General features: G+C 43.6%; 1 protein-coding gene and 1 long non-coding RNA gene across 2 annotated transcripts in view; one reads left to right on the top strand and one right to left on the bottom strand.

Annotated features, from left to right (window-relative positions):
* The window catches only part of LOC142759777 (uncharacterized), a 58748-nt gene extending 33678 nt beyond the window's left edge, over positions 1–25070 (bottom strand). The window contains exons 1-2 of the long non-coding RNA XR_012883196.1: positions 24995–25070; positions 7001–7094 (exon numbers count right to left, since the gene is read on the bottom strand). This is a non-coding gene — a long non-coding RNA (uncharacterized LOC142759777). The remainder of the gene's footprint in view (positions 1–7000; positions 7095–24994) is intronic.
* NKAIN2 (sodium/potassium transporting ATPase interacting 2) overlaps positions 1–26064 on the top strand; it is an 881770-nt gene that overhangs the window by 395199 nt on the left and 460507 nt on the right. The gene's annotated exons all lie outside the window — the stretch shown is intronic.

The following is a 26064-nucleotide window of genomic DNA, read 5'->3' on the forward strand; positions in this document are numbered from 1 at the left end:
ACAAACAGCCGACACCCGCATCGTATGGAGCGGGTTCACTCCGTGAGCCCGCTCCATACTTCCCCTACCTGACTTTGGCGTTTGGGAAGGGGTTAAACTTATTTTTATTATTATTCCTGTAGGATTTCCTCTGCGGACATGCCGCCCAAAAACGGTACCACAATTTGGTGCGGTTTTTTGGACGGAGCTCCCCATGGGTTCCAGGGCGGGTATGCTGTGTACTTTTAGGCAGTGTATCCGCCCAGTGTATTAGAACCCTCACAGTATATTCTGTGAAAGTCAGAAAGCTATAGGCCATATTCACACAGCACGTTTTGGAGCTTTTTTTTTTTTGCCAAAGCCAGGTGTATACACGCGATGCTAATGTTACTCTATGAGGATATTCATGGGCTTATATGTGCATATTTTAAAAACATCGCATGTGCTACTTTCATCGATTTTGAAGATGGAAAATGCATATTGGGGTCTATGGAGAGTGTTCAAAATAATGATCCATCCATATTTTATCTGTAATGCATCAATATTTCATTTGTCAAATGGGCTATCTTATGTAAGTTAATTTTCGCCCAGAGGACAGTCCATGAATAATAGAGATCTGCAATACTGATACAATACTGATGACTAGTGATGCAATATAATATGTTATACGTGTATTTTTTTCATACTCTGCTCAATGGCTAGTACTTCTCCTTTTACCCTGCATAATATTGAGTGTGACAGAAGAATGTGGTGAATGGGTATCAACTGTCTCAATCCAATCTATATTAAGTAAGACTGCAGCTTTGCATATGATACTATTGGGCAGATTTACCTATGTATTTAGGTACGTTTCATGTTGTAAATACTTTAAAAAATATATGATGTTTGTGCCATATTTTTGCAGCCCTTGTGTTGTTTTTTGGCGGAATCAATAGCGCAGTCGACTGCGCTACTGTTTCCGCAAAAAAAAAAAACTGAAAACATACGGAACGGAGACAAACTGAAACCATTTGCAACGGAAGCATTACCATTGAAAGCCACATGGTTTTTGTTTGCCTTTCCTTTTATGGGTTCCTCCGACGGAAAGGTCTGTCCGAACCCATCAACAGAACCCTAACGCTGACGTGAACAGGCCCTTACCTGTCTCTCTTTACCCAAACCCCAGTCATGCTCTCCACCCTATGGACTTTGCCCTACTTGGGTACCTACCCTCTTACTTTTCATCTAAATATCACAATCTTTTCTGTACATTCTGCATAAATGCTTTGGATAACTTATATTCCTATTGTATGTAAGTTGAAGAAAAAGCTGTCAATTTCCAAATATTACACAAAAACAGCAACACACTGGACTACAAAGTCTGCCTATGATATTAATGCTTGTATGATAAAGATGATTTGGGCGTTTTAACATCTTAAGACGATCTTTATCTTTACTTACGGGTAGCTAACATATAATTTTGTACAAGTGTCATTTTTGCGGGACCTCTTATTGTATAACATTAAACACATACGAGAAATAATCTACATTTGCCAGAATGGGGATGTCAAAGTTGACTTTATGAATGTAATCTGTTCAAAAGGTTACAACAACATCGAAAGAACTTACTGGAATTCGATAACTTAAGCCAAGAACTCTTGTGTGAAAGAGCAGACTTAATAGCTAAGCAAGTTGGAAATTTGAATTCATTAGCTTGGCTGTCAGTTTTGCTCCCTTTTAAAGCTTCATCCTGTAAGTGTATAATTGAAGCTAATTCTCTTCTAGTGCCACTGACACTTATTTAGGTGAGATGATAATTCCACAAGCTATGGAAAATGTCAAAAACAGTGTATAGATATGAAAGCTATGTTGAACAAATACTTTTGGATAGAATACGATCATAGATAGCCCCTTATAAAGAGCCCTATTAGGACATGCTGAGATGATACAATGGCGTTCTTTATTTGCCAGTTTGAGATTCAGGCCAGTTAGACGGCAGTAATATGGCAGCATTTTAGCGTCCGTATTATGACCACAACACTCGGGCCCACTGTTATCCTGAGCCGAACGTAGAGTACATCACGTAATGTGACCGTATTACAGCCGTAATAAACTGGTAGATAAACTGATACTGTGCATTGCTTATAATAATGATTTTGTGAAGTAGATAAAGACTGGATCCTTGCAACTGAAATATTTCATGCACAAAAATTAAGTAATTACTCATAGAATTAGTCACTAGATATTGAAGTGATGATTTATATTTAGTGCAGATTGGATGATGTAAACTACCGTTCAAAAGTTTGGGGTCACCCAGACAATTTTGTGTTTTCCATGAAAACTCACACTTATATTTATCAAATGAGTTTTGCAAAATGACTAGAAAATATAGTCAAGACATTGACAAGGTTAGAAATAATGATTTTTATTTCAAATAATAATTTTCTCCTTCATACTTTGCTTTCGTCAAAGAATGCTCCATTTGCAGCAATTACAGCATTGCAGACCTTTGGCATTCTAGCTGTTAATTTGCTGAGGTAATCGGGAGAAATTTCACCCCATGCTTCCAGAAGCCCCTCCCACAAGTTGGATTGGCTTGATGGGCACTTCTTGCGTACCATACGGTCAAGCTGCTCCCACAACAGGCTCTATGGGGTTGAGATCTGGTGACTGCGCTGGCCACTCCATTATAGATAGAATACCAGCTGCCTGCTTCTTCCCTAAATACAAATTTCCCACTTTACCAGCACCAAAGCAACCGCAGACCATCACATTACCTCCACCATGCTTGAGAGATGGCGTCAGGCACTCTTCCAGCATCTTTTCAGTTGTTCTGCGTCTCACAAATGTTCTTCTGTGTGATCCAAACACCTCAAACTTCGATTCGTCTGTCCATAACACTTTTTTCCAATCTTCCTCTGTCCAATGTCTGTGTGCTTTTGCCCATATTAATCTTTTCCTTTTGTTAGCCAGTCTCAGATATGGCTTTTTTTTGCCACTCTGCCCTGAAGGCCAGCATCCCGGAGTCGCCTCTTCACTGTGGACGTTGAGACTGGCGTTTTGTAGGTACTATTTAATGAAGCTGCCAGTTGAGGACCTGTGAGGCGTCTATTTCTCAAACTAGAGACTCTAATGTACTTGTCTTGTTGCTCAGTTGTGCAGCGGGGCCTCCCACTTCTCTTTCTACTCTGGTTAGAGCCTGTTTGTGCTGTCCTCTGAAGGGAGTAGTACACACCGTTGTAGGAAATCTTCAGTTTCTTGGCAATTTCTCACATGGAATAGCCTTCATTTCTAAGAACAAGAATAGACTGTCGAGTTTCACATGAAAGCTCTCTTTTTCTAGCCATTTTGAGAGTTTAATCGAACCCACAAATGTAATTCTCCAGATTCTCAACTAGCTCAAAGGAAGGTCAGTTTTATAGCTCCTCTAAACAGCAAAACTGTTTACAGTGGTGCTAACATAATTGCACAAGGGTTTTCAAGTGTTTTCTAATCATCCATTAGCCTTCTAACACAGTTAGCAAACACAATGTACCATTAGAACACTGGAGTGATGGTTGCTGGAAATGGGCCTCTATACACCTATGTAGATATTGCATTAAAAACCAGATGTTTGCAGCTAGAATAGTCATTTAGCACATTAACAATGTATAGAGTGTATTTCTGATTAATTCAATGTTATCTTCATTGAAAAAAAACTATGCTTTTCTTGCAAAAATAAGGAAATTTCTAAGTGACCCTAAACTTTTGAACGGTAGTGTATATTCCATTGAAATACCAATACTTAGCCTCTTTCAATATTTACTTGATCAAAATCAATCAAGCCACTGAAAGTGTTTATATGCAGAATGTAAAAAATGTAGTAGGGTTTGTTATTTGATAAAATTGCTCATGAAAGGACTACAGGTCTGTCAAGGGCTGACCTAAAGAGAGGGAGTTAACTTATATTAAGGCCCAGGAATGTAAGGGGGCTGTGGTGCCAGCGTACCTCCCAACAGACCCATCTACTGCAAAGAGGTGAGACTTATGGAGATTTGCATAAAATGGTGCGTTTATAGTCCGTTTGGGGGAAATTCTTGGTTAGAATATGTTTGGGGCTTTACATTTCCACGATTTGGTATTTAAATGTTGGAAAGTATAGTGGCAGACTTCTTTGACCACCTACTTAGTGTGCTGACAGGCTGATCATAGAGACAACTATTTGTCTGTTATCTCTAGCCCCTGCCCCCAACTGATCTCTATGATCAGAGCAGTAAGAGAAAGCTAAAAACATAGTGTATGAAATGCCAATCAGATTTTTGCTCTTCTGAAGTGAGATGCAACAGATTTATTTAGAGGCATACACCATTTCATAAATCTGTCGCTTCTTTCCGCTGGCCGTGCGACACAATTGTGGCATAGCAGTTGTGGTCGCAAGGCCTGGCCCCATCCCCAACTCACCTCATCACTCTGCTTCTTTCCCCAGATCTACCAGATCCTGAAAGCAAGCAGCATCAGGATGTTATATGCGACTAGGGTACGCAACACACAATGTCTAGCATCAGACTGTTGTGTGCTGTGTCGCATATAAGGCCCTGATGGTGTCAGGTCCTTGTATGCACCATGGCTTGATGGTAGAGCCTGAAGAGATCCTGGAGGGAGAAGTGAGGGATAAGGTGATTCATTTTTTTTTCATTTGTTTTACTTTATTTTGTTTAAATAGTTGATAATGGGTGTGCGGGGCCGAGCATGGGGCCTGTCTGTCCTCTGTTATGCCCCTGACCACAGAGTCTGGCATAGATTTACGCTATAATTTGCATCAAAGTTCATGAATTCCCCCCATCGTATTCAGCTTCCTGTCACAGGCAGCAAGAACGTACTGTAGCTGAAGCCTGGAAAGGTGGTACAAATGAACCCATTCATTACCAAAGACCACCAGGGATGCTAACAATAATTCTTTCAATACTCTAGACTAGGGAACCCTAGGCCACCATTAACCTCTTAACTACTAAAAATTATCAGTGTTATTACCATTAAAAACTTTAATGTCCCATAGATCACCAATGATAAAATGCATTCAACTTTAGGCCAGCCTAAACCACCAGCAGGCAACATTAACCTTTATGCCACTCTCGACTGGTTGTCATCGAGTATTCAGGTGTCATAATGAACCTGGAAAATTGCATCTGTGCTCGTACTTGACTCCTGATCTTGCTAGAGGTAAAATTTTCTGGAGCGCCATTGACAGCTTTAGATGTTCGCAGGTCCAGAAAAATGCTGGGTATATACATTACATTATCTGTACCCAGTGAGTTATCTAGACCCACTAATAATGCAGCTGCAGTCACTTCAGCTTTGCTATATCTCTAGGATATAATTTATATTTTTTATTAAATATGCTAAAGGACACAGTCACAAATACATGACACAGCTATTCGTCATCTTTTACTATAATCATCTTTTCACAGCCTTAAAAATCCTACTAAAGTTGGAAGAATTTTGTCTGCTCTTATGTGTATCTAAAATTCATACCTCTTCATTCATTGTATGTAGAAGGGTTAATAATATATGTGTGTCTTCGGGAGAAGACAATTCTCATTTGGAAGTGGCAGGACTCGGAGGTATGGAGTAATGAGACTAGATACAGGTCACTCTCCTTTTCTCTCAGGGGTGAGCTGTCAGTTTTTGTCATGGTGATGATTTTGCTTCTTTTTCACAAGAATTGCAAAAATGACCAATGCATAATATTTTGAGTTTAGTTGAGTTTTTTTAGTCACTTAATTTGCATTAGAATATGTTATAATCCAATATTAGCCAATTACAGCATGTGCCTAATGAATAGATGGAGAGGGCAAAAATGTGTTGTGTTTTTTTTAGGATATTTGTAGTCAAATATTTTATGGGAGCAGGGCTAGATTATAGGAAGGACATACAGGCCACATGGCTTAAAGTGTAGCTAAACATTTGACAAACTTCCGACATGTCATAGTGACATGTCAGAAGTTTTGATTGGTGGGGGTCCGAGCACTGAGACCCCCACCAATCGTTAGAAGAAAGCAGCTGAAGTGCTCGTGTGAGCGCTCAGCTGCTTCGCATCTGTTCGGCTTTTTCCGGAAAGCCGATGTATCGGAGTACGGGCTCATAGACTTTCTATTGAGTCCCTACACCGATACATTTATTTCCGGAAAATGTCGAACAGACACGAAGCGGCTGAGCGCTCACACGAGCACTTCAGCTACTTCGTTCTAGCGATTGGCGGGGGTCTCAGTGCTCCGACCCCGACCAATCCAAACTTCTGACATGTCACTATGACATGTCAGAAGTTTGTCAAACTTTAAGCTATATTTTAAGTCCTGTACCTTCTTGAGAGCCAAAGGGGCCTCCACCACCCATACTCTGTCCAGGCTGGTTCTTTTGATCCTGTTGTTAAACTCACAACCAGATCGGTTTTTTATACAACTCCCTGCATACCCTTAGCATTATTCAGGTAATTATGAGCAATGTAGTTTCAGATGGCCTTTTAAAAGTTTGCCATGAGGCACAACATTATATAGTTATGCATCAGGCAGTCACTATTGGTTTTATTGGGACTATATGGGTTTTTTATATACTGCTCACCTCTGAGATCACCACCTCCAGAAAAAATTGCACCCCCCCCTTCCCCCACATACATGGCCATTTCTTCTACATGTGACTGTGACAGGGACCCAAGTAAGATCTAGGGCTCACATTAGGAATGGGGAAACCAAACTTTTTAATTAGTGGCCTCCGCCAACCTTGATCATGCCCTTAATGGGAGAATCGATTCATCAGGGCCTGAAAGTAATATACTTATTACAGATCATACAAGCAATTCTTTTTTATTTCTTGTTCTTAATAATAGCAGTAAGAAAATGTCCAATTCTTCAAGATATGCAAAGACAGCAAGCACCATATGTTGAAAATGTCTTTCAAAGGGGTACCAAGATAACAGGATCACTGTAGTTTTACTTACGATATTAGTAAATGGTGCACTGCTCTTACATTTACTAGAATAATCAGAAAAATATATTTATAATCTTACCTGTCTAATAAGGTTTTGTGTGGCTAGCACTTATACGGGACAGTTTGATAAATTCCACTTTACACAATGGTTAGTATTCCTCATCGCATTGCAACTGTAAAAAGCAAATAATAATTTCTGATACTATTGATACAGATACAAAGTGGACACAGGGTAAATCAACTATTTCTAGACAAGAAATTTACTTTTTGAATTTTTCTATCATCCAAATTTTACAATTGATTTTTAATCAATTTTTATCATACTGGTGTCTTCTTAAGTAACTGGAAGGCTTTTAGGCCCCCTCAGCTAGAAGCCAGGTATGACTGCTACCCCCTATAGCTAGGCCATTAATGCTAAGTATAAATTTGTGATTAATATGCTAATTAATGATCAATAATTCATATTTATATTGTTCCATTCATTTTATTTTTAGAAACATCAGTTGATCAAGAACATTATCATTTTTTTTTTCCCAAAAAATAAAAATACCTAGAAATAGAAGCTGCAGAGATGTGAGATGTTTTTAAATAGTGTATTTACCTCTTACTGGGTTATCTTGGTATAAGCTACATTTCTCAAAAAACCAAAGGCAGCCAATAAATAGGGGTTGTTACCTATCTATTCATTAAAGGAGTATGTTGGCAGTATAACTAAGATATATCGTCACTGATCATGTGGGTCCGACCGCTGGGACCCTCATCTATCACTAGAATAAATGTGATCAGTTATGGGCAGCTGGAAGGAAACTTGAGGGCACACATTTCTTCTGCAGCTGCCACTGCAAGGGTAGTATAGTATTGCATAGCGCCAATTTAAATGAATCGGAAACCATATATGCTATGTAATATATGTTTGTGCATGCTGATTGTAAAGGCTCTCCTTTATGTCTACTAAACGGATGTGCAGAGCAGAGAAACCTTTCTATAAAGTCAATATATATCAATATGGCAATTTGAAAGGGGTTGTCCTGGTGAGACACCCACTTTAATATATATATTTACACTTATGAAAGCAATATATGCGATTCCAAGATTGTGAAATATTCTCTGGGGCCATCGCTGTGACCCTGTGTTCACTGATCCACAGACTATAAATGGCAGCCTGCATTCTGCTGATGGATTTGCAGGACAACTACTGTATGGAGAATATGAATTCCTCACATCTGTGATAGTGTATTATCAGACCACTCTATTTATGCAGTTTCCTTATACTGTTTATTACTGATTCATATTATTTCATTTTAATAGTTCCCATTGAAGTTCAGCTATTTTTATATCGTAGTATAGGAAATACTAAGGTTGTCAGTAGCACCTTCTCAAACAAATGAGTTTCAGTTGAAGAAGCAGCTCAATAAGACTATCATTTCCCATCAGCTCTCTCTGACAGTCACATATTTACCGAACAGAGAAAGGAGAAAGATTGACATTCAGTGCCAGGTAAGCCAACACTATCATTGCATCAGGAAGACTTTCATAGTTATGAAGGACAATATGAATATTTGATGGAGTACTCTTCCCAGAACTGCTAGTGCTATTTTGCCTCACTTGCTGCAAATTATTCTTGCTTCTTTTTGAATGTCTTATTATATATCACGGTTCTTCCTTGAAAACCACAAGTCTTTCCTGTGTAAGCGTACATCTTCTCTCCTGTGTGAGCTGCAATTGTAATTCATAGTCGTGATAGAATGATATAATGTCAGGCTCAGTCTTTAGAGCTTTTACCCACTAAACATCTGTCATGATGCATCTGCTGGTGTGACAGCTCAGACAGCTGAGTCATGACAGTTGTAAACAGATTGCAAAGTAGCCACAACTTCTCTCCTTTTTGGTGCAGTATTTCAAACTTTCTATTAATACATTTAGTGCTATTTTGATGTTGTGTTTTGTTGCCATCACACAATAGCATCTTTGCTAAAACAAAGAATAAATCAAATTGGCGGGATATATTTATACGAAAACTTTTTCCTCATGATTTCTGGCAGAGACATAACTGGGATCCTGGGTGCAAAATTTGTAAAAGGGCTCCCAACCTACCATGTGCTATTTGTAAGGCTGGATTCACACGAGCACATTACCTCCGTAATGGACGGAACGTATTTCGGCCGCAAGTCCCGGACCGAACACAGTGCAGGGAGCCGGGCTCCTCGCATCATAGTTATGTACGATGCTAGGAGTCCCTGCCTCGCTGCAGGACAACTGTCCCGTACTGTAATCATGTTTTCAGTACAGGGCAGTAGTTCCATGGAGAGGCTGGGACTCCTAGCATCGTACCATAACTATGATGCGAGGAGCCCGGCTCCTTGCAATGTGTGCGGTGCGGGACTTGTGGCCGAAATACGTTCCGTCCATTACGGACGTAATGTGCTCGCGTGAATCCAGACTAATACTGCTACCTTCATATGTGGCAGAGTGGCCTTTGGGCTACCTCAGGCACCAGGGCCCGGGTGTGAATATTACCTCTGCACCCTCCTGATGTTTCCTTGGATCATTTCATAGCTTTTTGCAAAACTTTGTAGTAGTACTTCTCTCACAAGTTAAAAAAGATTTCCACCCAAATGATACAGTAAAATTGCTGAATATTAGTAAATTAGAAATGACAACAGTAGCCAAAGTTAAGTAATTGTGTTTTATTTACAGGGAATTTTTTTTCTGTTTTGTTGTGGTTACCATTTTAACAAAAATGACAATATAAAGTGCAACCACATTAAATAAGCTTCTCAGAAACTCGTAAAGGTAAACTATTAATTTTGCCAGCAAGCCAGCTTGTTTATTCTTTAAAAAAGTTTTTCAAAAATGACAACCAATATGGCTGCCGTTCTTGAAGTCACTTTTGCAAAAAAGAAAAAAATCCACCGTAACTTAATAACACAAATGGAAGTATCACTGTTAATAAAATCTAATTATCAAACTTTGGCTACTCTGGGTTACAAATGTACAGGGTGGGCCATTTATATGGATACACCTAAATAAAATGGGAATGGTTGGTGATATTAACTTCCTGTTTGTGGCACATTAGTATATGGGAGGGGGGAAACTTTTCAAGCTGGGTGTTGACCATGGCGGCCATTTTGAAGTCGGCCATTTTGTATCCAAATTTGTTTTTTTCAATGGGAAGAGGGTCATGTGACACATCAAACTTATCGAGAATTTTACAAGAAAAACAATGGTGTGCTTGGTTTTAACGTTACTTTATTCTTGAGGGGACCGACCTTAGAATCATAGGGACCTATGATTCATAACACACACAAGTGAGAGCGGTCATTCAGACATTTTGGGGTATTTTAAAAGCTGACCCCGATTTAGGGAGAATTTTGAGTAATAGGCCAGTGACTGGTCCAGAGCCATATGAAACCAGTTACTCATTCAACATGGTTGTCTAAGCCCCCAATAAGCACATACATTTATTGTGCCTGTAAGGCCTGTAGATCAATCTCAATAAGTAAATCATATTTGAGTACTACATCAGGATGTTCTAACAAAAATTATGATTTCACCAATTGTAAGACCCAAGGTGTGATTTACCTGATGACATGCAGCTGTGGTATCCAATATTTTGCGAAAGGGTTAACAGGGAACCTCGCTTTTTATTAGGCTATTTAAAAATGGATTTAGTAAATCAGAGAACCGCTTTAATATGTCTAAGACTAAAGGTATGTGCACACAGAAACTAAAAAATGTATGAAAATACAGAGCTGTTTTCAAGGGAAAACAGCTCCTGATTCTCAGACCTTTTTTGAGTAACTCGTGTTTTTCGTTTTTTTCGCAGCGTTTTTAGGGCCGTTTTTAGAGTCAATGAAAAACGCTCCGAAAATGTCCCAAGATGTGACATGCACTTCTTTTTCACGGGCGTCTTTTTACGCGCCGTTTTCGGAAAACGAGGCGTAAAAAAAATGCCCCGTCGGAACAGAATGCCGTATTTCCCATTGAAATCAATGGGCAGATGCTTGTAGGCGTGTTGTTTCCGATTTTTCAGCCATTTTTTGGGACGTATACGGCCCGAAAAACGGCTGAAAACACTACGTGTGAACATACCCTTAGGCTGGGTTCACACGACCTACTTTCAGGCGTAAATGAGGCGTATTATGCATCGATTTACGCCTGAAAATACGGCTACAATACGTCGGCAAACATCTGCCCATTCATTTGAATGGGTTTGCCGACGTACTGTGCCGACGACCTGTAATTTACGCGTCGTCGTTTGACAGCTGCCTCGTCAAAGAAGTGCAGGACACTTCTTTGGACGTAATTTGAGCCGTTTTTCATTGAATTCAATGAAGAACAGCTCAAATTTACGGCCGTCAAAGACGCCTCGCATAATGCGATGAGGAGCAATTACGTCTGAAACGACGGAGCTGTTTTCTCCTGAAAACAGTCTGTAATTTCAGATGTAAAAGGCAGCTAACGTGTGCACATACCCTAACTGTTTGAATTTGTCAGTGTGTAAACTTTGCAAGTAAACAGACATAAGTTATTATACACTGTTGCACCCTTTTCTTCTCAACCAACACCTGCATATGCTTAGACAGAATGAGATTGAAATGGTAATATATGAAATCTGAAAGCTTTTGTATTCGTTTGTTCAAATAACCCCCCAAGGGCCAGAACCAGGAACATGTTATGAGATGGAGCCATCTCAATAAATGATGAGCACAGCTGTCTGCTTAACACCTTGGCTTTGCTGAGATTTCTAAATTCTACTTGTAGAAAATTTGTATCTAGTTTTACACTACAAGCAAATTTAATACAGTGTAAGAATTTCAGCGCACTGTCTCTAAATATTTTATCCGAGTATGAAATACCTACCTGCATTGTTTTTCCGTAAATGACAGTGGCAGCGCTAGTATTTATATGTATATGTAACATTTATTTAATTGTTATAGTAAGATGGGTAATTGCCCTGTACACCGTATTAGCTTAAAGGTGAAGTTCATATACTTAGGAACTTAGTTATAATTGTATTGCTTGCCATTCTTTAATTTCAGAGTATGCTGAAGATAAAGATATTAATGTGATCCCTATAATTTCCCTCATCGCCTTCCTTTTTTCATTGACAATACCTTAAGCAAAATCAGAACGAGACAATGCTTTTAGGCTATGGGTGACAAACAGCCACAAGTCACTGCGATTTCTAGCCTTAGGCCTCATTCACACGACAGGGTCCGAGTGTTGGCCGATAAAATCGGCCGTTTTGGGCCGTTTTTCCCGGCCGGTTTGCATCCGTTTTGCATCCGTTCCGATTCCATTCTGGGCCGTGTTGCCGTTTTTAACGGCCGATTTTGACCCGTTTTGCATCCGTTTTTTTCCCTGTCCGTTTTAAAATCGGATGAATTTCATTTCAATTTGTTGCCACACACAGCTCTCTGTAGATAATGCCACACAGCCCCCTGTAGGTAATGCCACCCAGCCCCCTGTTGGTAATGCCACCCAGCCCCCTGCAGGTAATGCCACCCAGCCCCCTGCAGGTAATGCCACCCAGCCCCCTGCATGTAATGCCACCCAGCTCCCTGCAGGTAATGCCACCCAGCCCCCTGCAGGTAATGCCACCCAGCCCCCTGCAGGTAATGCCACCCAGCCCCCTGCATGTAATCCCACCCAGCCCCCTTCAGGTAATGGCACACAACCCCCTGCAGGTAATGCCACCCAGCCCCCTGCATGTAATGCCACCCAGCCCCCTGCAGGTAATGCCACCCAGCCCCCTGCAGGTAATGCCACCCAGCCCCCTGCATGTAATCCCACCCAGCCCCCTGCAGGTAATGCCACCCAGCCCCCTGCAGGTAATGCCACCCAGCCCCCTGCAGGTAATGCCACCCAGCCCCCTGTAGGTAATGCCACCCAGACCCTGTAGGTAATGCCACCCAGCCCCCTGTAGGTAATGCCACCCAGCCCCCTGTAGGTAATGCCACCCAGCTCCCTGAAGGTAATGCCACCAAGTCCCCTGTAGGTAATGCCACCAAGTCCCCTGTAGGTAATGCCACCAAGTCCCCTGTAGGTAATGCCACCCAGCCTCCTGTAGGTAATGCCACCCAGCCCCCTGTAGGCAATGCAACCCTGCCCCCTGTAGGGGATGCCACCAAGTCCCCTGTAGGTGATGCCACCAAGTCCCCTGTAGGTAATGGCACACAGCCCCCTGAAGGTTGCACCCATCCCCCCCCCCCTTCCAGGAGAAGTCACTGACTTTAAAATGTCCATATTTGGACAGTTTAGTCACTGACTTCTCCTGGAGAGGAATCCCCGGCCACAGGGTCGGGGATTCCGCTTCTGAAGTGAGGGACGTCACTGTGTCCATATATGAACTGTGTAGTCACTCACTTCTCCTGCAGCGGAATTCCCTGCCACACAGGGTCGGGGATTCCGCTTCTGAAGTGAGTGACGTCACTGTGTCCATATATGGACAGTGTAGTCACTCACTTCTCCTGTAGCGGAATTCCCTGCCACAGGGTCGGGGATTCCGCTTCTGAAGTGAGTGATGTCACTGTATCCATATATGGACTGTGTAGTCACTCACTTCTCCTGTAGCAGAATTCCCTTCCACAGGGTCGGGGATTCCGCTTCTGAAGTGAGTGACGTCTGTTAGGGATCTGCCAGGTACTTCATCTAGCTATACTCCTGGGATTAATCAATCCACACCTGAGGCCAGACCTGTTCGACTGACACCATCTCCCACCAACCAGGGTGGCAGGCTCAGGAGTGGGAGAGCCTATCGCGGCCTGGTCTCTCGGAGTTAGCTCCGCCCCCTGCCCTTTATTACCTGCCCTGTGCTCTCCCTCAGTGCTTGTAATTCTTTTGGATTCCTGGCCCCACTGCTGCTTGCTCCAGCCTGCTTCTGCCGTGCTTCTGCCTTGCTGCAGTTCTGCTTGACCTGCTTGCTTGCCCTGGCTTGCTTCTGTCTCCGTGCCCGCTCGGGTGTACTCACTTCGTCCTGGTCCTGACTGTTCGTTCGCCGCCCCGTTTCCTCGTGGCGTTCCGTGGCTACTGCCCCTTCCCTTGCGTGTTCCCCGTTTGTCTTCCAGTGCACTTAGCCAGCGTAGGGACCGCTGCCCAGTTGTACCTCGTCGCCTAGGGCGGGTCGTTGCAAGTAGGCAGGGACAGGGCGGTGGGTAGATTAGGGCTCACTTTCCCTTCACCTCCTTCCTGCCATTACATAATTACAAGCCCTTACCTAGTCTACCCTTTCTCCTACGCTGACGCTATCATGGACCCCCTTGAGACCCTGACCCAGCAGATGCAGGGCCTCTCCCTACAGGTCCAGGCCCTGGCCCAAAGGGTCAATCAGGGTGACGCTGCTTTAGTAGTACCCCTCACCTCACCTCTAGAACCCGACCTCAAGTTACCTGACCGGTTTTCAGGGGACCGTAAGACGTTTCTCTCCTTCCGGGAGAGTTGCAGACTGTATTTCCGCCTAAAGCCCCACTCCTCAGGTTCCGAGAACCAGCGGGTGGGTATCATCATATCCCGACTCCAGGAAGGGCCCCAAGAGTGGGCCTTCTCCTTGGCTCCTGACGCCCCTGAACTTTCCTCTGTTGATCGTTTTTTCTCTGCCCTCGGACTCATTTACGACGAGACTGACAGGACTGCTTTAGCCGAGAGTCAGCTGGTGACCTTACGTCAGGGTAGGAGACCGGTTGAGGAATACTGTTCTGATTTTAGGAAGTGGTGCGTAGCTTCTCAGTGGAACGATCCGGCCCTAAGGTGCCAGTTTAGGTTAGGATTATCAGACGCCCTGAAGGATCTGCTGGTTAGCTACCCCTCGCCTGACTCCCTTGACCAGGTTATGGCCCTAGCAGTACGACTTGACCGACGTCTCAGGGAACGTCAGCTTGAACGCTTCAGTGTGCTCCCCTCTGACTTTTCTGCGATTCCCCCCGAGGTCCCGTCTCCTCGCCCCTCCACGGAGGACTCGGAGGTACCTATGCAACTCGGGGCCTCCATGTCCCCTCGACAACGTAGGGAGTTTCGCAGAATGAATGGTCTCTGCTTCTACTGTGGGGACGACAAGCATCTACTGAACACCTGTCCCAGGCGCAAGAATAAGAAGCCGGAAAACTTCCGCGCCTAAGTGATCATCGGGGAGGTCACTTGGGCGCACAGGTATTTCCCGTTAATGTGAAACGCAATAAAATTTTGCTTCCCTTTCAGGTCTCGTTTGCTGGCCGGTCTGCCACGGGCAGTGCTTTCGTGGATTCTGGCTCATCTGCTAATATCATGTCTGTGGAATTTGCTATGTCTCTAAAGATGCCTTGTATTGATTTACCTTATCCTATCCCTGTAGTAGGAATCGACTCCACTCCTCTTGCTAATGGTTATTTTACTCAGCATACTCCTGTTTTTGAACTCCTGGTTGGCTCCATGCATTTGGAGCAGTGCTCTGTACTGGTGATGCAGGGATTATCGTCTGATCTGGTATTAGGTCTTCCCTGGTTGCAGTTGCATAATCCCACGTTTGATTGGAATACTGGGGATCTCACCAAATGGGGTAATGAATGTCTTATGTCATGTCTTTCTGTTAACTCTATTTCTCCCCGGGAGGAGGTAAACACGCTTCCTGAGTTTGTTCAGGACTTCGCCGATGTGTTTTCCAAGGAGGCCTCTGAGGTGTTGCCCCCCCATAGAGATTACGATTGCGCCATCGATTTGGTGCCTGGTGCCAAGCTTCCTAAGGGTAGGATATTTAATCTTTCATGTCCTGAACGTGAAGCGATGAGGGTATATATCCAAGAATGCCTGGCCAAGGGTTTCATTCGCCCCTCGACTTCTCCTGTAGGTGCTGGCTTCTTCTTCGTGGGGAAGAAGGATGGTGGTCTTAGGCCGTGCATTGATTATCGTAACCTGAATAAGGTCACCGTAAGGAACCAGTACCCACTTCCTTTGATTCCGGATCTTTTTAATCAGGTTCAGGGAGCCCAGTGGTTTTCTAAGTTCGATCTACGGGGGGCATATAACCTTATCCGCATCAAAGAGGGGGATGAGTGGAAAACTGCGTTCAACACACCCGAGGGTCATTTCGAATACCTGGTCATGCCCTTTGGGTTGTGTAATGCCCCTGCTGTCTTCCAGAATTTTATTAATGAAATCCTGAGAGATTACCTGGGGATATTTCTTGTTGTGTACCTTGATGACATACTGGTGTTTTCCAAGGACTGGTCCTCCCACGTGGAGCATGTCAGGAAGGTGCTCCAGGTCCTTCGGGAGAATAATCTGTTTGCTAAGACTGAAAAATGTGTCTTTGGGGTACAGGAGATACCATTTTTAGGGCAAATCCTCACTCCTCATGAATTCCGCATGGATCCTGCCAAGGTTCAAGCTGTGGCGGAATGGGTCCAACCTGCCTCCCTTAAGGCGTTACAGTGTTTTTTAGGGTTCGCCAACTATTACAGGAGATTTATTGCCAACTTCTCGGTCGTCGCTAAGCCTCTTACGGACCTCACCCGCAAGGGTGCCGATGTCCTCCATTGGCCCCCTGAGGCCGTCCAGGCCTTTGAGACTCTCAAGAAGTGCTTTATCTCGGCCCCCGTGCTGATTCAGCCCAACCAAGAGGAGCCATTTATTGTGGAGGTTGACGCTTCCGAGGTGGGAGTGGGGGCCGTCTTGTCCCAGGGTACCAGCTCCCTCACCCATCTCCGCCCCTGTGCTTACTTCTCTAGGAAGTTTTCGCCCACGGAGAGTAATTATGATATTGGCAACCGCGAACTTCTAGCCATTAAATGGGCTTTTGAAGAGTGGCGGCACTTCCTGGAGGGGGCCAGACACCAGGTAACGGTCCTTACGGATCACAAGAATCTGGTTTTCCTAGAATCGGCCCGGAGGCTTAATCCTAGACAAGCTCGGTGGGCACTATTCTTTACCAGATTTAATTTCTTGGTTACCTATAGGGCTGGGTCCAAGAATATTAAGGCTGACGCTCTGTCACGTAGTTTCATGGCCAATCCTCCTTCCGAGAAGGATCCCGCTTGTATTTTACCCCCTGGTATAATCGTCTCTGCCACGGATTCTGATTTAGCTTCTGATATCGCGGCTGATCAGGGTGCAGCTCCCGGGAACGTCCCTGGGGACAAACTGTTTGTTCCCCTGCAATACCGGCTGAGGGTACTCAGGGAAAACCATGACTCCGCTCTATCTGGTCATCCTGGCATCTTGGGCACCAAACACCTCATTACCAGAAACTATTGGTGGCCTGGGTTGCCTAAAGATGTTAGGGCTTACGTCGCCGCTTGTGAGGTTTGCGCTAGGTCCAAAACCCCTAGGTCCCGACCTGCGGGCCTACTACGTTCCTTGCCCATTCCCCAGAGACCTTGGACCCATATCTCCATGGATTTTATCACCGATTTGCCTCCATCTCAGGGCAAGTCGGTGGTGTGGGTGGTAGTCGACCGCTTCAGCAAGATGTGCCACTTTGTGCCCCTTAAGAAGCTACCTAACGCCAAGACGTTAGCTTCTTTGTTCGTGAAACACATCCTGCGTCTCCATGGGGCCCCAGTCAATATCGTTTCTGACAGAGGGGTACAATTTGTTTCCTTATTTTGGAGAGCTTTTTGTAAAAAGTTGGAGATTGATCTGTCCTTCTCCTCCGCCTTCCATCCCGAAACTAATGGCCAAACGGAAAGGACCAACCAATCCCTGGAACAATATTTAAGGTGTTACATCTCGGACTGTCAATTCGATTGGGTCTCATTCCTTCCCCTTGCTGAATTTTCCCTGAATAACCGGGTCAGTAACTCGTCAGGGGTCTCCCCGTTTTTCTGTAATTTCGGGTTTAACCCAAGGTTCTCCTCCGTCTCCCCTGGTTGTTCCAATAATCCTGAGGTAGAGGAGGTTCATCGGGAACTGTGCACTGTCTGGGCCCAGGTTCAGAAGAACCTAGAGGCGTCCCAGAGCGCACAAAAGATTCAGGCGGATAGTAGACGTTCTGCTAACCCCCGGTTTGTCGTCGGGGATTTGGTCTGGTTGTCGTCCAGGAACTTGCGCCTTAAGGTCCCGTCCAGGAAGTTTGCTCCCCGATTCATTGGACCTTATAAGATCATTGAAGTCCTCAACCCTGTATCCTTCCGTCTGGAGCTCCCCCCATCCTTTCGCATACATGACGTCTTCCATGCCTCCCTCCTTAAACGCTGCTCCCCGTCCTGGTCCCCCTCGAGGATACCTCCTGTTCCCGTTCTCACCCCTGAGGGGGTGGAATTCGAGGTGGCCAAGATTATGGACAGTAGGATGGTCCAGGGCTCCCTCCAGTACCTGGTCCATTGGAAAGGATACGGGCCGGAGGAGAGGACTTGGGTACCTGCCCGTGATGTTCACGCTGGGGTATTGATCAGGAGGTTCCACCTCCTCTTCCCCACTAAACCGGGTCCCCTTAGTAAGGGTCCGGTGGCCCCTCATAAAAGGGGGAGTACTGTTAGGGATCTGCCAGGTACTTCATCTAGCTATACTCCTGGGATTAATCAATCCACACCTGAGGCCAGACCTGTTCGACTGACACCATCTCCCACCAACCAGGGTGGCAGGCTCAGGAGTGGGAGAGCCTATCGCGGCCTGGTCTCTCGGAGTTAGCTCCGCCCCCTGCCCTTTATTACCTGCCCTGTGCTCTCCCTCAGTGCTTGTAATTCTTTTGGATTCCTGGCCCCACTGCTGCTTGCTCCAGCCTGCTTCTGCCGTGCTTCTGCCTTGCTGCAGTTCTGCTTGACCTGCTTGCTTGCCCTGGCTTGCTTCTGTCTCCGTGCCCGCTCGGGTGTACTCACTTCGTCCTGGTCCTGACTGTTCGTTCGCCGCCCCGTTTCCTCGTGGCGTTCCGTGGCTACTGCCCCTTCCCTTGCGTGTTCCCCGTTTGTCTTCCAGTGCACTTAGCCAGCGTAGGGACCGCCGCCCAGTTGTACCTCGTCGCCTAGGGCGGGTCGTTGCAAGTAGGCAGGGACAGGGCGGTGGGTAGATTAGGGCTCACTTTCCCTTCACCTCCTTCCTGCCATTACAACGTCACTGTGTTCATATATGGACTGTGTAGTCACTCACTTCTCCTGTAGCGGAATTCCCTGCCACAGGGTCGGGGATTCCCCTTCAGAAGTGAGTGACGTCACTGTGTCCATATATGGACAGTGTAGTCACTCACTTCTCCTGTAGCGGAATCCCCAATCCCCGGCCAGGGATTGGAGATTCCGACTTCTACAGGGAGCAAAAAAAGACCCTCCTCCGCACATGCACTCTGCACTGTGAGGAGGAGGAGTAGAGAGAGCGCGAGCAACGGAACACATGGCCATCACTCGGGACACATTCCGGTGATGGCCGTGTATTACCCGGCCCCATAGACTTCTATGGGAGGCGGGCGGCCGGGTAAACCCTGTCGTGTGAATAAAGGTTTAGTGGTCATCAACATCACTCCAGTTTTGGGATATGCCCCTGAAAAAACTGCACATACAGTACATGTCCAAATTTTAAATTAATGAAATTCTAGGCATTTTAATCAAACGACCCTTCTAGAAGGAAATTATGTTTATTTATTTATTTTTTGGCTTTTATGCATTATCCATTTTTATTAAAGTTTATGTAAAGAAACCATATAGAATTTATACCAACACAATGTCAACAAATAAAATATGAAATGCCATCAGCAAGTTCCTTATCTGCGCGTTGCTTATTGAAGGCGAAACATCTGTAAAGTCCGGCCGGAACTAATAAACATATGCATCCACATTTAAGAATAACAATCATACAATCAATTTGTACAGTGGCTCTGATGATAGTACTGCCAAATATGTTAATAAACTACCTTTAATGAAAATGGCGAAGAAATCTGGTCAAAACCGTAGTTAGCCAAATATTTACGCATATATTATCGGATCCCAAATTGTGATAATCAGAGCATTTTGATCATGTGTAACAGTTCTTTCATTCACATGATGCTCTTCAATGCTGCGACCTATTTACATAGAGGGCACCTTGACCGATGTCCAATGTCGTGGAATAACCATCCTAGCTACTGTCAAAAGGTGCCTCAATATGCCCTTTTTTATTTCAGCTAGACAACCAGTAACAGAGATAATGGAGTAATTTGAGGCTTGTTAATAAGACGTTTGCTAGAGTATGATGGCAAACGTTGAAAAGTTGATCCCAAAAGAGTTTGACACCTGGGCACCCCCACCAAATATGCAGCATGGTGCCTTTCTCTGCATTACATAGCCAACAGGAATCAGAAATATCAGGAAACATTCTATGAATCTTTACTGGAAAATAATACCCCCTTGATATGATTTTGTAGTTCTCTTCCTTCACCTTTTATGCCAATGAAGTACCATGCGAGAAGGCACATATTTTCAAAATATCTATAACATTGAGATCCGTCTCCTACTTACTCTAAATGTGGTTCTTCCTGAACTACAGCACTACAATAAGAGCTGATGCAGAATACCAACGACAGAATAAATGGTAGGTGGAGGAGCCTTAAGAATAATTTTAAAGAACTAGGCTACAAGCTGAAGGGAAGGACCTCCAAGGTTGTATTCTCAGGAATACTGCCTGTGCCATGCGCATCACAGGAAAGACAGCGGGAGCTTAGGGAGTTAAATGCATGGCTGAAGTCTTGGTGTAGAGGAGAAGGATTTGGGTTCCTAGAGCACTGGGCTGACTTTTCATTGGGGTACAAACTGTATTCTGCAGATGATTTGCACCTAAATGGAAGGGGGTCCGCTGTGCTGGGGGAGAGAATTCTAGCTGGGGTGGCGGAGTATTTAAACTAGGGCTGAGGAGGGAGGTCAATGTAGAAAAAAAAGGGGTAGCCAGGTTAGAGAGGGGTCAGACTATATTGGTGGGGGGAGAAACAGAATGTGGGGAGAGGACTAGACAACAAGATAAGGAGATCCTTTCGTTACAAAACATCAGTGTAAATAAAAAGGACCGATTAATGTCAAATCACATTTCTGATAATAAAAGTGAAAAACAAGTTAAAGTGTATGTTCACAAATGCCAGAAGTCTAGCAAGCAAAATGGGGGAGCTGGAGGCCTTGATACTGGAAGAAAATATAGATATAGTTGGTGTTGCTGAAACATGGCTGGACTCTTCACATGACTGGGCTGTAAATCTACAGGGTTTTACACTTTTTCGTAAAGACAGGACAAATAGGAAAGGTGGTGGTGTATGTCTGTATGTGAGAAGTGATATGAAGGCGAGTGTGAAAGAGACAATAGTGGGTGAAGACTGTGAGGAGGTTGAAACCTTGTGGGTGGAACTAGAAAGGGAGGTAAACACTGAAAAAATTACTTTTGGTGTAATCTATAGACCCCCCAATATAACTGAGGAGATGGAAGGTCAGATATATAAACAGATGGAGCGGGCTGCACAGGCGGGTACTGTAGTGATAATGGGAGATTTTAATTTCCGGGATATTAATTGGTGTCATGGTTCGGCTTCAACTGCAAAGGGGAGACATTTCCTCAACCTGTTGCAGGAAAATTTTATGGGCCAGTTTGTGGAAGACCCGACTAGAGGTGAAGCTCTGTTGGATCTGGTCATTTCTAATAATGCAGATCTTGTTGGGAATGTCAATGTTCGTGAAAACCTCGGTAACAGTGATCACAATATAGTTACATTTTACCTATACTGTAAAAAACAAACGCAGGCTGGGAGGGCAAAAACATTTAATTTTAAGAAAGCCAATTTCCCCAGGATGAGGGCTGCAATTCAGGATATAGACTGGGAAGAACTAATGTCAAATAATGGAACAAATGATAAATGGGAGATTTTCAAATCTACTTTGAGTTATTATAGTGCAAAATTTATTCCTACAGGTAATAAGTATAAACGACTCAAATTAAACCCCACATGGCTTACACCTTCTGTGAAAGGGGCAATACATGACAAAAAAAGGGCATTTAAAAAATACAAATCTGAGGGTACAGCTGTAGCCTTTGTAAAATATAAAGAGCTTAATAAAATCTGTAAAAATGTAATAAAATTAGCAAAAATACAAAATGAAAGGCAGGTGGCCAAGGATAGTAAAACAAATCCTAAAAAATTCTTCAAGCATATAAATGTAGGACCCCTAGATAATGGTAATGGGGAGTTGATCACAGGGGATCAAGAGAAGGCAGAGTTACTAAATGGGTTCTTTAGCTCTGTATATACAACAGAAGAAAGAGCAGCTGATGTAGCCGCTGCCGGTGCTGTTAATATATCAGTTGATATACTGAATTGGATGAATGTAGAGATGGTCCAAGCTAAATTAAATAAAATAAATGTGCACAAGGCTCCGGGACCAGATGGGTTACACCCTAGAATTCTTAAAGAGCTTAGTTCAGTTATTTCTGTCCCCCTTTTCATAATATTCAGAGAATCTCTAGTGACTGGTATAGTGCCAAGGGACTGGCGCAGGGCAAATGTGGTGCCTATTTTCAAAAAGGGCTCTAGGTCTTCCCCGGGTAATTATAGACCAGTAAGCTTAACATCCATCGTGGGGAAAATGTTTGAGGGGCTATTGAGGGACTATATACAGAATTATGTGACAATAAATAGCATTATAAGTGACAGCCAGCACGGTTTTACAAAGGACAGAAGCTGTCAAACTAACCTAATCTGTTTTTATGAAGAGGTGAGCAGAAGTCTAGACAGAGGGGCCGCTGTGGATTTAGTGTTTTTGGACTTTGCAAAGGCATTTGACACTGTCCCCCATAGACGCCTAATGGGTAAATTAAGGACTATAGGTTTAGAAAATATAGTTTGTAATTGGATTGAGAATTGGCTCAAGGACCGTATCCAGAGAGTTGTGGTCAATGATTCCTTCTCTGAATGGTCACCGGTTATAAGTGGTGTACCCCAGGGTTCAGTGCTGGGACCACTATTATTCAACTTATTTATTAATGATATAGAGGATGGGATTAATAGCACTATTTCTATTTTTGCAGATGACACCAAGCTATGTAATATAGTTCAGACTATGGAAGATGTTCATGAATTACAGGCAGATTTAAACAAACTAAGTGTTTGGGCGTCCACTTGGCAAATTAAGTTTAATGTAGATAAATGTAAAGTTATGCATCTGGGTACCAACAACCTGCATGCATCATATGTCTTAGGGGGCGCTATACTGGCGGATTCACTTGTTGAGAAGGATCTGGGTGTACTTGTAAATCATAAACTCAATAACAGCATGCAGTGTCAATCAGCTGCTTCAAAGGCCAGCAGGATATTGTCGTGTATTAAAAGAGGCATGGACTCGCGGGACAGGGATGTAATATTACCACTTTACAAAGCATTAGTGAGGCCTCATCTAGAATATGCAGTTCAGTTCTGGGCTCCAGTTCATAGAAAGGATGCCCTGGAGTTGGAAAAAACACAAAGAAGAGCAACGAAGCTAATAAGGGGCATGGAGAATTTAAGTTATGAGGAAAGATTGAAAGAATTAAACCTATTTAGCCTTGAAAAAAGACGACTAAGGGGGGACATGATTAACTTATATAAATATATTAATGGCACATACAAAAAATATGGTGATATCCTGTTCCTTGTAAAACCCGCTCAAAAAACAAGGGGGCACTCACTCCGTCTGGAGAAAAAAAGGTTCAAGCTGCAGAGGCGACAAGGCTTCTTTACAGTAAGAACGGTGAATTTATGGAATAGCCTACCGCAGGAGCTGGTCACAGCAGGGACAGTAGATGGCTTTAAAAAAGGGTTAGATAATTTCCTAGAACAAAAAAATATTAGCTCCTATGTGTAGAAATTTTTCCTTCCCTTTTCCCTTCCCTTGGTTGAACTTGATGGACATGTGTCTTTTTTCAGCCATACTAACTATGTAACTATGTAACTATGTAACTAAGAATGGACAGGCATGTTGGCACCGCAGTTGAAAAAGGAAAGAAGAAGTCAACAAAATCTGAGAAAGAGGCATCATAAGAAGAATCCACAAAAGTGCTATGAATAAAAGATTGTAGCTGCTCATATTCCAGCCAGAAAATAATTATGCCAGGTCTTTGAGCATGCATAAAATCTAGGGTAGGCAATCTCCCATCCACCAAAATATGTTTCAGTCAAGGGTGAGAGGATTTTTCCCAGAGTAAAAAGAAAAGGACTGAAAGACCGGGTGAAAAATTCAGGACTCTGAAGCAAAGGTGACATAGGAACCAGCCTAGAGGAAATATTGCGCTTCTTCACCCAGCAATTCCAGATATGCAAAGAGTGGGGTACTAAAAAGTGTCATGTTTCACTGGGATTCCCATCTCGTGTGTCTGCCCAAGGGGCCAACAGCAAATTCATCGGGCATAGAGTGTTTCATTTCTACCCATAGTTTCCTGGAGATTTTATGCAATCTAACAAACACAAAATGAGTGCCGCATCATGATACACTTTGGGATCAGGAAGGCCAGCTCCCCCTAATGCTTTTGCTCTAGTTGGCACTGCTTTCCCCAAATCTAGGTCTATTCGTATTCCAGATGAATCAAGTAAATGCCCTCTGCAAGGTTTTAAAGTAATTAGAAGGTGAACATATGGGTACTATCTGAAAGATGTAAAGAAACTCAGCAAAACATACATTTTTATAACAATAACATGTCCAAACCGGAAAATATGTTTTTATTGATACTTCAGTAAATCCTATGAGGTCTTCCTTTGAAGCGGGACATGGTTGAGGGGATAAAGTAGGTGGAGTTGCACAGGGAAATCGCAGTTATTAAAGGGAACCTGTCACCAGCATTTCATCTATTGAGTTCTACTCACCCCTTGCTGGCCGCTGCTGTCAAAAGTTCATTACCATTATCCCCTCTCCTAAACTCCTCCTCTGACCGTAAATAACGGTCTGCAAATATTTTGCGCCTTTTATGGTAATAATCCGGCAGTCTTGTTCATTCCTCTTCTTATGCCCGTCCACTACTGAAATCTGGCCCGCCCTGAATGACGAAATCTCGTCTAAGATATCAGGCATGCGCCCATTATGCGTGTTTTCAGCGGCATTTTGACATGTATCCCATCATGGGAATGTGTTTAGCGGTCTGATATTGTCTATTCACTCATTCTATACGCGCAAAACTTCTATATCTCAATTACCTTTAAAATTATATGGCGTTTCTGATGCTTTGTTTGTTCTGTTTGTCTGACCTGCATCTGCACTTAGTCTTGAATTCATGCAGCAGTTAAACTGATTCGCCTGGAGATCTCCTAGGCAACGTGGGACGCTGTAGCGTTCAAATGAAAGCTGATTGGCTGCTGGATTGGAGGCTCGGCACTTCTCCTGCAACGTCATTTTTGACGTGTTCACTGCGGGTTGGTGCCGGGCCGTAGCTACGTCAGTTGAATGGGTGGGCTTAGGCCTGTCAAATAGACCGGAACTTCGCCGGCGCGTGTGCGGCCAATGCATTAGAGCCGTACACGCGCCGTGAGGTTAAATTTAGCACACAACTGTGCTTAACGGCAGTAATAGAATATACAATTAATAAACCGAATTGAGAGTCCCTGATGATGTGTCACATGTATTAGTGGCATGGAAACGCGTTGGACTGTCTCCTATGTCAGTGAGGTGCGTCAGTGCAGTATACTATAAGTGGAGAGGTTTTGCTCGGTGTTTGGAATAACGTCATCACACGAGTTTTCCTCTCTTCATGACTGACCACCTTATCTGAGCCTGTTCTATTGTAATTAGGGCTAGGATAGCCCATTTTTAATTATTATCAATTAAACAATATTTTAATCGTTCTACTACAGGCAGTAAATTTTAATCAATAACGGAACGAAATAATCTTATCATTGTGCATATTTTGTTTCATTTCTACCCATAGTTTCCTGGAGATTTTATGCAATCTAACAAACACAAAATGAGTGCCGCATCATGATACACTTTGGGATCAGGAAGGGCAGCTCCCCCTAATGCTTTTGCTCTAGTTGGCACTGCTTTCCCCAAATCTAGGTCTATTCGTATTCCAGATGAATCAAGTAAATGCCCTCTGCAAGGTTTTAAAGTAATTAGAAGGTGAACATATGGGTACTATCTGAAAGATGTAAAGAAACTCAGCAAAACATACATTTTTATAACAATAACGTCCAAACTGGAAAATATGTTTTTATTGATACTTCAGTAAATCCTCTGAGGTCTTCCTTTGAAGCGGGACATGGTTGAGGGG

The sequence above is a fragment of the Rhinoderma darwinii genome, chromosome 4 (assembly GCF_050947455.1).
Source record: "Rhinoderma darwinii isolate aRhiDar2 chromosome 4, aRhiDar2.hap1, whole genome shotgun sequence".
NCBI lineage: Eukaryota > Metazoa > Chordata > Amphibia > Anura > Rhinodermatidae > Rhinoderma > Rhinoderma darwinii.